Raw genomic sequence first — 13,366 nt, forward strand, 5'->3', positions numbered from 1 at the left:
CGTCAACTCTTTTCTTCTCCGCCGATGCTGCCAGACCTGCTGAGTTTTTCCAGGTAATTCTGTTTTTGTTTTTGTTAAAAAATATAAATCTTCAGCTTGAAATTAAGCTGCAGGATAATATCACCTGCTTCAAACAGAGCAGCAGAGTGCATAGTAAAAATTATTAAGCACGCTCTTGTAAAGCAAATGTTAGGTACAATCTGAAGAAATGTCAGTTGTCATTGAATCACAAACTGATGAATTATTTGTTTATTTAACATAACACACCTCACATACTATTAGCAGAATGGCAGCTGAAATTTTTCTTAGAAGAAAGCCGAGAATAAGGTTTTCATTGCTGAAGCCACATTTAGCATTGTCAGTGAAAGAGAAACAATCCAACAGAAGGGAGTCATTGTAGAGGTAAAATGAGCAAAAGAGCTCTGTCGTTGAACCAGAAGGTTAAAGTGAAAGATCATCATTATTAGTGGTTGAAGTAGCTGCCAAGAAGAGTGGTGAAAATATGCGATCCTCGCACATATTTGGTCAAGATGTTTAGTAGTGGAAAGGTTAGGTTTGTACACATGTGTCATGTTTTACCTTAAAATGTTCATGAAGAAGGGAGCTGGGAAGAATAATATGAGTCTGGTGAATTGGATGGTCGGGATGCAAGTAGAGTAAGGATTCTAACTCCAACACAAGCTGTCTCTGAAACCAGTTCAGATCTGAGTCAAATTCAGACAGACATGTCTGATGAAGTGGAAAATTCATTCAAAGGTCAAGGGCAAAATCAGTCATTGTTGGAGAAAACTTCTCCTCAGACTCAGCCAAGATGGATCAAGGTCCTTTCCAGGTTTTGAAAGTTTGTGTCACAAGGAAGGAGGTACCCCTTTCTGAATAGGAAACCAATAGTTAGGTTGGATTTGTAAATAATCACACATTCACAAGAACCTCACTCGCTGCCACCTCAAAGGACATCATCTTTCACTCTCACGCACCCTCACATCTCCATCTTGGCTCTGCACCATTGAGGCAGAGGTGCCCCCCATCTCATTTGCATCCTTGGGAAGGGAAGGTGAGGTGTTTAAGGAGAAATGTGATTGTGCATGCAGAAGACTCATGTACCGTCCAACTCCAGTTGACTGCTATCTCTCAGCAGGCTCTGAATGATATGAATCTATTAACAGATCCTTTGTGTGTTTCGCTCAGCCATGCAGTTGTTTGAAGGTCCTAGAGCCAAGATGATTATCTCAGCAAAACGTGGGAGCCACCTCAATGTGACAAAGCAATGGCACACTTGTGTGCAGGCACTGAGATGTCCAACTTGAAGCATTTCTCACCTTGTAGGTTTTGCCTATTGTCGGGAGAAGGGTTGTGTCACTAAGTTGGTAGACAGCGATACGCATCCCATTGCCTTGACATTCCAAGAAGTTACTGATGAAACTTCCAAATGGTAAGATCTGGAGGGCACAGCAGCCTTTATGTTATGTTAGAGCACATCATTGCTTCTGACAATGTGCAGGGGAGCAATGGGATAGAAGCGAGAATATGATAACCCTGAACAGGGCTCCTCATTAGCAAATGCCATTGAGGGTTTCATGTTGAATGACCATGTTGGACCTCACTAGGGCAAGGGTTTCCAGGAGGACACACTGGTTATTGGTGCAAGGGGGTATCTCAATGTCATGCAGGTGAGTGTTAACCTCCTCATTGTCAGGTGCCCCACCTCTATTGAAGCATGAGGATTAATGCTACTCAGGAACCCAAACTGAAACTGCCGGCTGTGAGTGTCATTTCGGGAGGTGTCCCAGAGCTGACAGAGTCATCTGTAAGTGCAGTCACACTAGCGGAATTTCATCAGCTCCCTTGTCCCAAGTGTAATGTTTCAGTCTCATCATTGATATAACACATTGTGCATGGCTCCTTGAGGAGCCTTGCCAAATTGAAGGCATGCAGCCAATATCCCACTGAGGATCGTGAATATGCCTGTGTGTCTGGTAGGGTGCTGTTGCAACTTTGATGCTGGATGGACATATGAGGAAACAACACTTTCTGAGGCCTGGTGTCTGCAGGCAGTGTCCCAGAGAGTGAGTCCCATGAGGCAGCTGCTGACCGTAATGCCCTGTCAGCCCTGATGGTCTTGATGGGTGTCCTGTGGCTGGTGAAGCCTGTGCAGCATTGCCTGGGAGGGAGCGTCCAGTGCAATGGCTGGGCATACCTCAGTTGTCACGGCCTGATCTGATGCCATGGGGGCTGGCAGAGGGACGGAGGACCTACTCCCTTCATCTGGCGCACCCTGAGAGGAGCCCATAGATGCGACATGCAACGGGATCTCCGGCCAGAAGTTGGTTTGAACCTGCCTGCTAACCATTGATGGACGGGCACCTAGCAAAGTGATTAGGTGCCTAATCCATCTTTTACACTGGCAGTGACCTGTTGAGATCATTGCCTGTGTGAGGGTTTGCAGGTCCAAGTGCAGCCCCAAAAACCCCTGATTGAGTTCCTGGAGTTGCCTCTCCATGAGAGTCGCCACTCTCTCAATGGAAGAGGCTTTGTTCTCAGAGCTCTGGGTTATTGCAGTGCTCATATTCCACATGTACTCCTCCATCTCAGGGACCATGGCTCAAAAATCCGCAGGACCTCTGCCAGATCCTCCCACGCATCCCGCTGGACATCCAGCATCTGCCGCTTGATGGGCAACTCTAGAAGCTCATCGCCTGCCTCGAACTCAGCATGGCCCAGGTCTCCATAAGTTCTCCAACTGCCAGAGCCCTGGATACTCTTGGTTTGGAGAGATGATGTGACACGGGTACATCTGTCCACACCTCCTCCTCAGTTGTCAAGGGAGGGTCCTCAGGATCCATCGGGCATCGTAAGGATGACGCTTCTGAGGGAGAAACAGAATATGTCAGTCAATTACACTGTAACATAGTGACTGTGCATGAACTACTGTTGCTTGTTGGAATGGACAACTGCCTCACTGAGGCGCTGTGATTGGATGAGCAATGGGGACTGTTGATTAGAATTTCTCACTGGAGATCCTACAGCTCTTACACACTTCCTCAGTTTCTCACCTGTCCACTGGGCCCTTAATTTCATCCGGGACCCCTGCCTCTCCATGAACTGTGACACTGCTTCACGCTCTCATTCCAGGTTCTGGGTGTCCATCTCGAACTTGGAAAGTGTCAGCGTCACACTTAACTGTCACACCATCCCAGCCTTGCCCCCCACTGCAAGGAGATGCAGGTTGAGGTGCCCAGCAGAACCTCATCCTTCTGTACACACAGGGCAAGTGGGCACATCTCCCAGCCTTGGCATGTGCAGGGAGATGTGCCATTTGGAATTCTGCATCTCACAAAGAACCACGAAGAATGGCAATTTTTAAAAATTCATTCATGGCATGTGGGTGTCGCTGGCTAGGCCAGCATTTATTGCCCATCACTAATTGCACCTCTAACTATTGCACCAATGCCCTCTTTGATTAACAGTGCTACCCCTCCACCTTTACCTAGCTTCCTATTCTTCTTGAATGTCATGTACCCTTCAATATTAAGGCCCCAATCTTTGTCATCCTACAGCCATGTCTGTGTAATTGCTATCAGATCATATTTATTCACTTCAGTATGGGCCATCAATTAATTTACTTTGCTATGAATGCTACATGCATTCAGATAGAGAGCCTTCAGTTTTGACTTTTTGTTATCCAGAGATTATTACCTTTGAGGCTCTGCTTCTTAATTTGGTCCTAGCTCCTCATACTGACTTTACAGAACCTCTTTCCTGGTTCTGCCTATGTCATTGGACAATGACAACATGATCCTCCCCTTCCCACTGCAAGTTCCTCTCCAGCCCTGAGCAGATATCCCGAACCCTGGCACCAGACAAGCAACATAGCCTCTGGACTCTTGCTCTTGCTGCAAAGAAGTGTCAATCCCCCTCACTATACTATCCCCTACTACCACTACATTCCTTTTTGGTCCCCCTGCTTGAACATATTCATGTACCACAGTGCCATGGCCAGCCAGCTCATCCACCTTGCAGATTTGGTTTTCACCCACACAGGTTGTGAGCATCTCAAATCTGTTTGACAATTGTAAAGTCTAAGGCTCCTCCCCTGCTGTCTGCTCAGTCCCATTACCTGCCTCACTGACAGTCACATCCTCCTGTCCCTCACTGCTGACTAAAAAGATGACCCTATTCTAAGAGGTGTGACTGTCTTCTGGAACAAAGTATCCAGGTATTTCTCCCAGTGTCTGTAGTTTGGCGTCCAGATCAATAATCCTGATCCAGAATTCCTCAAACTGCTTACAATTCCAGCAGACATGTTTGTCATGGATCACCTTGATGTCCAAAAGAAACCACATCTCACAGCTGCAACATAACACCTACCCCACTATTCTAATTTATGTTATTTAATTTACTTTAGTTACTTTCTTCCAATGTATGCTACAACTTACTGTGCTTATTGAATGTTAGTACCACTGACAACTAAGGTTATATGCTTCTTAATTACAAGGTGTATCTTCGTGCTCTTTCATCTTGTGTCTCCCCTCGCCTCACACTCTTCTTTTCTGTGTCTCCACTACTCTCCTCACACTCTTTTATCCACTTGCCACTTGTCAGCCCAAGCCTGGATATTGTTCAGGCCTTGCTACATTTGGACATCGACTGCTTCCGTATCTGAGGAGTCATGAATGGTGCTGAACATTGTGCAATCATCAGTGAACATCCCCACTTCTGACCTTATGATGGAAGGAAGGTCATTGATGAAGCAGCTCAAAGAGACAGTTGGGCATAGGACACTACACTGAGGAACTCCTGCAATGATGTCCTGGAACTGGAATAATTGACCTCCAACAGCCACAACCATCTCCCTTTGTGCTAGGTATGACCCCAACCAGCAAAGAGTTTTCCCCCAATTCTCATTGACTCCAGTTTTGCCAAGGTTCCTTGATGCCACACTCGGTCAAATGTTGCCTTGATGTCGAGGGCAGTCACTCTCACTTCACCTCTAGAGTTCAACTCTTTTGTCCATGTTTGAACCAAGGCTTTATGAGGTCAGGTGTTGAGTGGCCCTGGAGGAACACAAAGCGAGCATCAGTGAGCAGGTTATTGTTGACCGAGAGTCGACTGATGGGATGGTAATTAGCCGGGTTGGATTCATCCTGTTTTTTTGTGTACAAGACATACCTGGGCAATTTTCCACATAACCAGGTAAATGCCAGTGTTGTAGCTGTACTAGAACAGCTTGGACACTGATGTGGCATGTTCTGGAACACACTATTGATGGAATATTTTCAGGTCCCATAGCCTTTGCAATATCCAGTGCCTTCAGCCATTTCTTGATATCACGTGCAGTGAATTGAATTGGCTAAAGACTGGCATCTGTGGTGCTGGGGACCTCTGGAGGAGGCCGAGATGGATCATCCACTTGGCACTTCAGGCTGAAGAAATGCTTCAGCCTTATCTTTTGCACTGAGGTGCTGGGCTCCCCCATCATTGAGGATGGGGATATTTGCAGAGCCTCCTCCTCCAGTGAGTTATTTAATTGTCCACCACCATTCACGACTGGATGTGGCAGGACTGCAGAGCTTAGATCTGATTAATTGGTTGCAAAATCACTTAGCTCTATCTATCACTTGCTGCTTTTGCTGTTTGGTACCAAAGTAGTCCTGTGTTGTAGCTTCACCAGGTTGACATCCCATTTGTAGGTATGTCTGGTGGTGCTCCTGGCATGCCCTCCTGCACTCTTCATTGAACCAGGGTTGACCCCCTGGCTTGGTGGTAATAGTAGAGTGGGGGATATGCCGGGCTATGAGGTGACAGATTGTGTTTGAGTACAATTCTGCTGCTACTGATGGCCCCAACACCTCATGGTTGCTGAGTCTTGACTTGCTACATCAGTTTGAAATCTGTCCAATTTAGCATGGTGGTAGTGCCACACAACATGATGGAGGGTATCCTCAATGTGAATATGGAACTTCGTCTCCACAAGGACTGTGTGATGGTCACTCCTACCAATACTGTCATGAACAGATGCATCTGCGGGAAGCAGATTATTGAGGAGATGAGGTAATGTATGTTTTTCCCTCTTGTTGGTTTCCTCACCACCTGCCGGAGACCCAGGAGATGCTGAGGGGACGATATGTGGTAATCAGCAGGACATATGTTTGACCTGGTGCCATAAGAATTCATGGGGTTCAGAGTCGATGTTGAGGACTCCCAGGGGAACTCCTTCCTGTCTGTACACCACTGTGCTACCACCTCTGCTGGGTCTGTCCTGCTGGTGGGACAAGACATACCCAGGGATGGCGAAGGTAGTGTCTGAGGCATTATCTGTAAGGTATGATTCCGTGAGGATGAGACTGTTGCTTGACTAGTCTGTGAGACAGCTCTCCCAATTTTGGAGCAGACCCCAGATGTTACTAAGGTGACTTTGTAGGGTCAACAGGGCTGAGTCTGTCATTGCTATTTCCGGTGCCTAGGTTGATGTCGGGTGGCATACCCAGCAGTTGCTGAGGCCATCACTCCTGCCAAGCATATGATCTTGCATTCTCTCATTGACAACTCCCTGAGGCTCCTCCCCTGCTCCTGGCTGCCTTCAGGGAGCTGCCTGTGCTGTTTTAAATGCCCCCTCCGGGTCACCATTGGACCCAGTGCCCACTACACTCCCGCCCCTGCCCCAGCTTCCGCCAGCAACACTGAGCCAATGTACAGGCGTTTTTTATACTGGCTGGTCAATTAAAAGCCGACTGGTGTGAAATTACATCTAGGTTGCAATTGTGGGCGGCAGTGATTAATGCATCCGCTTCCGGGCCTGCCGATTGCGTGCCCATGACGTGCATAAAATTCAGACCCATTATCCTTTTTGATGTCCTCCTCATCGGAGGAGATGTGCAGCTACTTTTGGTCAAGGAATCGCCTACGATTGCAGCCGCAAGGCCTTTCTGCACATGCTGTAGAGTTCTAGCCCCTGAAATGATGCCCAGTGCAGAGGGCACATTTACGTTCAACACATTACCGCCCCCCTCAACAACCCCACCAACACACATTACCGACTGCCAACAGCTTCAGCCAGCCAACTGGAAGTTCTTCTTTTAGCTGAGGTGCTGGTATCATCATGACCTGTACTCCAAGACTGCGCAGTTTGGCATAGCCATATGAGTGAACGTTCAGTGCGTAAATTACAATACCTAAGGGGGTTCGGAGGCTTCTCTTCTGTGGGAGGTGCAGGGACACATTTCCAAGAGGATCCTTAAGCTTGTCCAGTCACCCAATAGTTCTGCAGTTCCATAATAGTCTGGTGAATTTGAAGGCTGCGCATGAAGGGTTAACACTCGGGGAACAATCATTGCCACTTTAAGGGATCAGTGTTGCTTGAATGTGAATAATTGCTTCACTTTACTGACTCCCTGCATGTCAATTGAGCAGCTGCTGACCTGTCTCAGCTGTGGCTGTGTCCTCATCTTGGAACTAATATTTCAATTAGGTGCCTGTTTATTTCCCACCCATACTCCCTCCACCCCAGTCATATATCTGTCTTGCCCCCAATGGAGCCCATGCCCTTCAGGCCCTTTCCTTCCCCAGTCCTGTCTAACCCCTTCCTCCAATAGATCCATTGCCTGGCAGCACACATAAAACTGCCACCCGAGTGAAATGCCAGCTGCCCATCGCTTAAAAGCTGTTGTGCAACACGTTGTTCTAATTGCACACCGATGTGGGATTTAAATTCAACATAGGGGGATGATTCCAGTGAGTAGGTGTCATAATGAGCTGCAACGTATGCTAATGATGTTTGCGACATTTGGCAGCAGGAAACGCAGCCCACCATTGACAGGGGGAGCGCTCAATCGCTTCCTGCTTTTACGTCAACATAAATCGCGCCTTTGGCCTTCTCTTGAGATTTTGCAATCACATCCGCCATGATGCCTACCCTGAACAGGAGTGGAAAATCCTTGCCAATGCTTCATGTTCTACTTGAGCATAAATCCACTCACTGACACTGAGGGTGCATGAGGCAAATGGAATCAGTGTCTTCTCACAATTGTCCAACATACAAGAGATCTGTATGGAGAGGCATCAGATGCTAGCTTAAACTTTTTGGACACATCATAATGTACAAGCATTGTACCATCTACTAACTGACTTTTACACAACTTGAATGTTTTGCCACATTCTTTTGTCCAATTTTACAGAACACCCTTCCACAAGAGTTAATTTAATGGATGCAATAAGGTTGCCAAATTTGGTATGAATTTATTGTAGCAATTCACAAAACCCAAAAGGGTCTGAACTCAGAGATATTCTCAGAATGTGGCACATTTCTAATTGGTGAACCTTACTCTTGGTAGGGCATAACCCATTTTTGTCTATGGCATGACCAAATGCTCAAGTTTGAAACATTTCATATTTGTGTGTCTTCGCCCAAACTCCATGCTTTTCCAAATGTTGGAGCACCTTTTCCAGCTTGTCACCATGGATCTGCCTATTTGGAACTGAAATAAATACATCATCCAAACAGCACACTACCCCCTGAATTCCTTGCAAAATTATGTTCATCAACCCTTTGGAAATTTCGGGAGCTGAAGGACCACCCAAATGGCAGCCTATGAAACTGAAATGGACCCATAGGCCTATAATAGTCAAATATTAATTAGCCTTATCGTCCACCTGAAGATGCAGATAGGCATTTGTCAAATCTACTTTTGATAAAACCCATTCTCCTGACACCATTGTGAACAGACATTTGTTACATTATAGGATAATGCTTTGTTCAGATCTGACTGATATTAGTGGAATCAAAGGAGACAAATGACTCCTAAATGTTACTTTGTTGTATTTACACAACTACAAGCAATAATTTCACATCCTTCTACCGGCGATGGCTGGTCGAGAGATATCCTCAAGTTCCTTGGCACCGGTCATGAACCCAGCCCATAGGTGAAGTCCAAATTTGACTGGAAAGTCCCCGCCTTTATATTATGGTACAAACAAAGGACTTATATTGTTTGCTACATCCTTTCCCTAGTTAGCCGTGGCCATCTGGTGTTTGCAAGAATTAGATCATGCTATATTAACACATGAGTATAATTCTAAGACCGTGGCAATCCGCAAATTCCCACAACCTTCCACATTTGGCAAAGTACTGGGTGGATTACATTCTAGTGTCTAAAATGCAGTTACTTTCCAATCACCACATAATCTTATATTATTCATTACTACTATCTGGCTTTGATAGTACCACTATAAGAGTAGCCCAATTACTCTGTTCTACCTTAGAGATAATGTTCTCAATCTCAAGATTTTTCATCTCTTGCTCTGCTTTCTCCCTTGGAGCACAGGGTACGGGATGAGGCCTGCAATAAACTGGTCTTGTGTTCTTCTGTGGGAACTTGTCAATCACGTCATCTTTCAACGTGAATTTTGCTTGAAATTCACCATCATGTTGGCAATCTTTAAATCAATCTTCCATTTGTCTTCTTTGGAATTTTTTGTTACTGCATCAACGAAAAGTTTAGTTTCAGTGTCTGTGTCAATCGTGTGCACTTTCCTCGATTTACACATCTTAGCGAAGTGATCTAGTTTATCACAGTTCTTACACTGCTTTCCACAGGCTGGACAACATGGTAAATGCTCTGTTCCACATTGGCTGCATTTAAATGTTTTAATAGCAATTTTGTTCTTTTTACATTCAGACTGCCTATTTGTTCTTTCCTGGGGCTGTTTCTGTTTAACTGTATGTAACTGCTTGACCATGTGCTGCTTGTCATTTTTTGTCATCTGTTTAATCTGGCATTTCATTGTCTCTGCCACTATCGTCACTGTGTGGTACAGCTTGAATTGCTGCCGGAACCTCCTCCAGTTTTCAGTGAGATTTCCCTCCAAACTGAACTCTGTTGATGGTTTCAGAACCTCCATTATTGTGTTTAGTTTACTTCTGAGACCATGTCTTGTTTTTTGTTTCAGTGATGCACACAGACCGTCGACATTGTAGCTGAGCTACCTTTATTGATAACACATTTTCCTAACATAAACACATCCCAGCACTAACTGAATTCTTTCAAGACAGGCTCCAACATGTGCGATCTGACTGTCAACTCCCAGGTCAGGTGACCCCCTATCTATATACCGTAAAGTATCTCATTCTGGAGCCCACTACCACAATCAACTATTGTCATGACACCAGAGGGAATCCCTGCTCCCCCCAATCCCCCACACCCATCTAAAAGCCCACTGATGGGGTGGGGGGAGTGTAAAATTCTAGCCTACGGGTTTCGATCTGTCCCTACCTTGAAGTGGAGACCAAGAACATAATTTGTGAACTTTATGCGAGCCCAGTTAGCAGCTAGTGCTCCCTTCTCTATCACTGCATATCTCTGTTCAGTCTGTCAGCGAATGGGATGCGTAGTGAACTGGTCTACACTTTCCATCTGTCTGTATCTGAAAGAGTATAGCTACCAATCCTGTGGAAGATGCATCAGCAGCAATGATAGTGGGTAGCTCTGGGTCATAGTGAGCTAAAATATCAGGTGATATCAGCATCTCTTTGACTTTCTTAATAGGAGCTCTGCTGTGCTTCCTCCAGCTTTGTGTATTGTCCTGCTGTAACAGCTGACAAAGTGGCTCATTGACAACAGCTGGTTTGGGCAAGAACTTTCTGACTTGGTTTACCAAATCCATAAATCTCTGGAGATTGGTCATGTTCCGAGGAGCTGGAAACTCCTGATTGCTTTTGTGGATCAACTCTGACAGCAGGTCCATTCACAATATGTCCAAGGAATTTGACAGCCAGCTGCAAGAATTTGCCTTCGTTGTTGGGTGTAAGTTCTGCTTCTGGTAGGTGTCACAACACAGCTTGCACTCTAGTGTCAAATTCTGTCTGAGTGGATCCATGGATCAGGACATTTTTCATGTGACGTACGACTCCATCCAGTCCCTCTAGTATGGTTGATATTGTCCTCTGGAAGATCTTTGCTACTGATGCGATGCTGAAGGCTAATCTGTTGAAGCAAAACCTCCCAAATGGAGTAATGAAGGTTGTGAGAAACTCAGGCTGGGATTTTTCATGCTTGCAGGCATCGGGCATGTTCAGTGGCATGAGCGGACAAAATGGTGAGAAGGCCAAAAATCGATTTCATGACATCGTATAACCAGTTTGTGATCATCTGCTCCACCAATCAATGCTGGGCCGTGTTCCCCGCCATTGGACGTCGGGAACATCATTGTAATACATCAACATATCATTATAAGGCCAGTTCACCGGACTCATCGTTGGATCGTTTGACCACGTTGGCGGGAAAACACTCTGATGGGTTTCACAACAACATATATAAGGCATGCACTTGGCGGGCTGCACTATGCTCGGGACTTCAAGATTTGTTTGCCTACCTTGCTTCAGTCAGCACTCACAGTCATCAGGGCCAGGATTCACAGACAGCAGTGCATCACTTTTAGATGGGCTCACTGGTCGGTCTCTACCTACCAGATCAGGCATATGGGGGTGGCTTTTCAATGGTGCAGGGCGAGGGCTTGCTTGGGGGAGGAAGAGAAGGGGCCTCAGGCAAGGGAAGAGGCCGCAGGATGAGGTCTACTGGGGAAGGAGGGTATCCCAAAGTCTATGTAGAGGCACATGTTGATCTGTGCAAGTGGTCTCAAGATGGTCAGGGCTGAGGTGGCAGTCTCCAGAGGAGATGAGGCCAGATGGAGATGTGAGGGTGAGTGTGAGAATGGGTGCTGATGTCCCTTCAGCTGGCAGTGAATGAGATGCCAGTGAATGTGTAATGGGTTTAAATGTGTGAGTTCAGAGTGATGAGATGGCTGCCACACCCTGGCTGCACAAATGAGATCATTCATCCTCTATCTGCATTGGATGGCCAACCTCTTCTGTGCAGCATTAGCACCGATCACCACTGCCTTCACCTACGATGCAGAGTGGTAAAGTTGCTGCCCCTCCTGCAGCCAGAGTGGGGATAGAGGACATCAAAGTGGGCCTCCACGGTGTCCTCACGGTGGAAGCAACAAACATGGCTGTACTTTATATGTGGCGCCCGGCATGATGAAGCAGCAAGGTGATGGCGTGCCGGCAAATAAGAGCCTGCCCACCTTGGAAATGGCATGTTTCCCAGGAATGCATAAGTAATGCGACGGGGTTGGGGTGATACGGCCTGAAAAACCACCATTACGACCAATGGGTAAAATGTCATTTTACCTGCCCGCTTTTGCACTGGGTGCAAATCTGGGATGAGTCGGCCTTAGACTCTTCATCTTCAGGGGTAGTTGTCAAAAACCACAATTTGCATCCAGCTTTAAGAAGCTAAAACTCTTTCCCAATTTAGCTAAGTTCTCATCCACAGGCGACATAGGATGAACTTCACATTTAAGTGCTATGATCAGCTGTGTAAAATCTATACAAATTCTGATTGATCTGTTGATATTTTTTGCACTGGGACCATCCCCAAGCACCAGCTTGTTGGTTCAGTCACAGGTGAAATAATCCCTTGCTTCAGCATAGAGTCAATTTCCTTCTTTACCTTTGGCGAGAGTGAATGAGGAACTTTTCTGAGTGTAAACAGACACACTGGCTCTGTTTCTGGATGTAGAGTGATGTGATATGTTGTCTTCAGCTTTCCTAGACCTGTGAACAGCTGTGGAAATTCAGCTCTGAGGTTTTCAGGCTAACCTTTTTGGCTTTCTAGTTCCTCCACTCTTCCAATCAGATGTAAGCTGATACAGGTTTTCCTGTTTAAAAGTGAATACTCTGGTTCTGTAACCTGTATTCTGTGATTTTTCTCTCTATATACCCAGAAGGAAAAACAGTAAGATCTGGGAAATAAGAGTACTAGTCCGAACTGTTTCTTTTCCTTCCAGGTGTTGGACGGCTGCATTCATTGTCCAAGATCTTGAGTTCTATTCGTCCTGGCCCATGTAGTTTTTTGCATGATGGCTGAAGAGACATTTTCTCAACCCCAGTTCAGCATCAGAAAGAACCAAAACTGCTGCACCTGTGTCTAACTTAAAGTGCATCTTGTTTCCCTCCACTTGAATATCAGCACTCCAGCAGCTTCTGCTTGGTTCATGGATCTCTCCAAGGAAAGACATCTCAATATCATGGATATAAACTATTTCATGGATCTTGCCACCTTCCAAAGGCTTCCCTTTGCGTGTACCCCATATAGGTTTCTTGCTACAGCACTGAGTCTGTAAGTGGCCCTTCTTTCTGCATAAATGGTATTCAGCCTTTCTAGCAGGTCAATTTTCACACCTGTGTTTTCCCTACTATTCCAGTTGCAGTTAGCTGGGACTATTGATGGACGCTCTTCCTGTCTCTTTTTTTACAACCATTGCTCTGTTTTTTTAATTTAATATATTCGACTGAGTCAGTTGCTTT

The sequence above is a fragment of the Carcharodon carcharias genome, chromosome 3, assembly GCF_017639515.1.
Source record: "Carcharodon carcharias isolate sCarCar2 chromosome 3, sCarCar2.pri, whole genome shotgun sequence".
NCBI classification, from domain to species: domain Eukaryota; kingdom Metazoa; phylum Chordata; class Chondrichthyes; order Lamniformes; family Lamnidae; genus Carcharodon; species Carcharodon carcharias.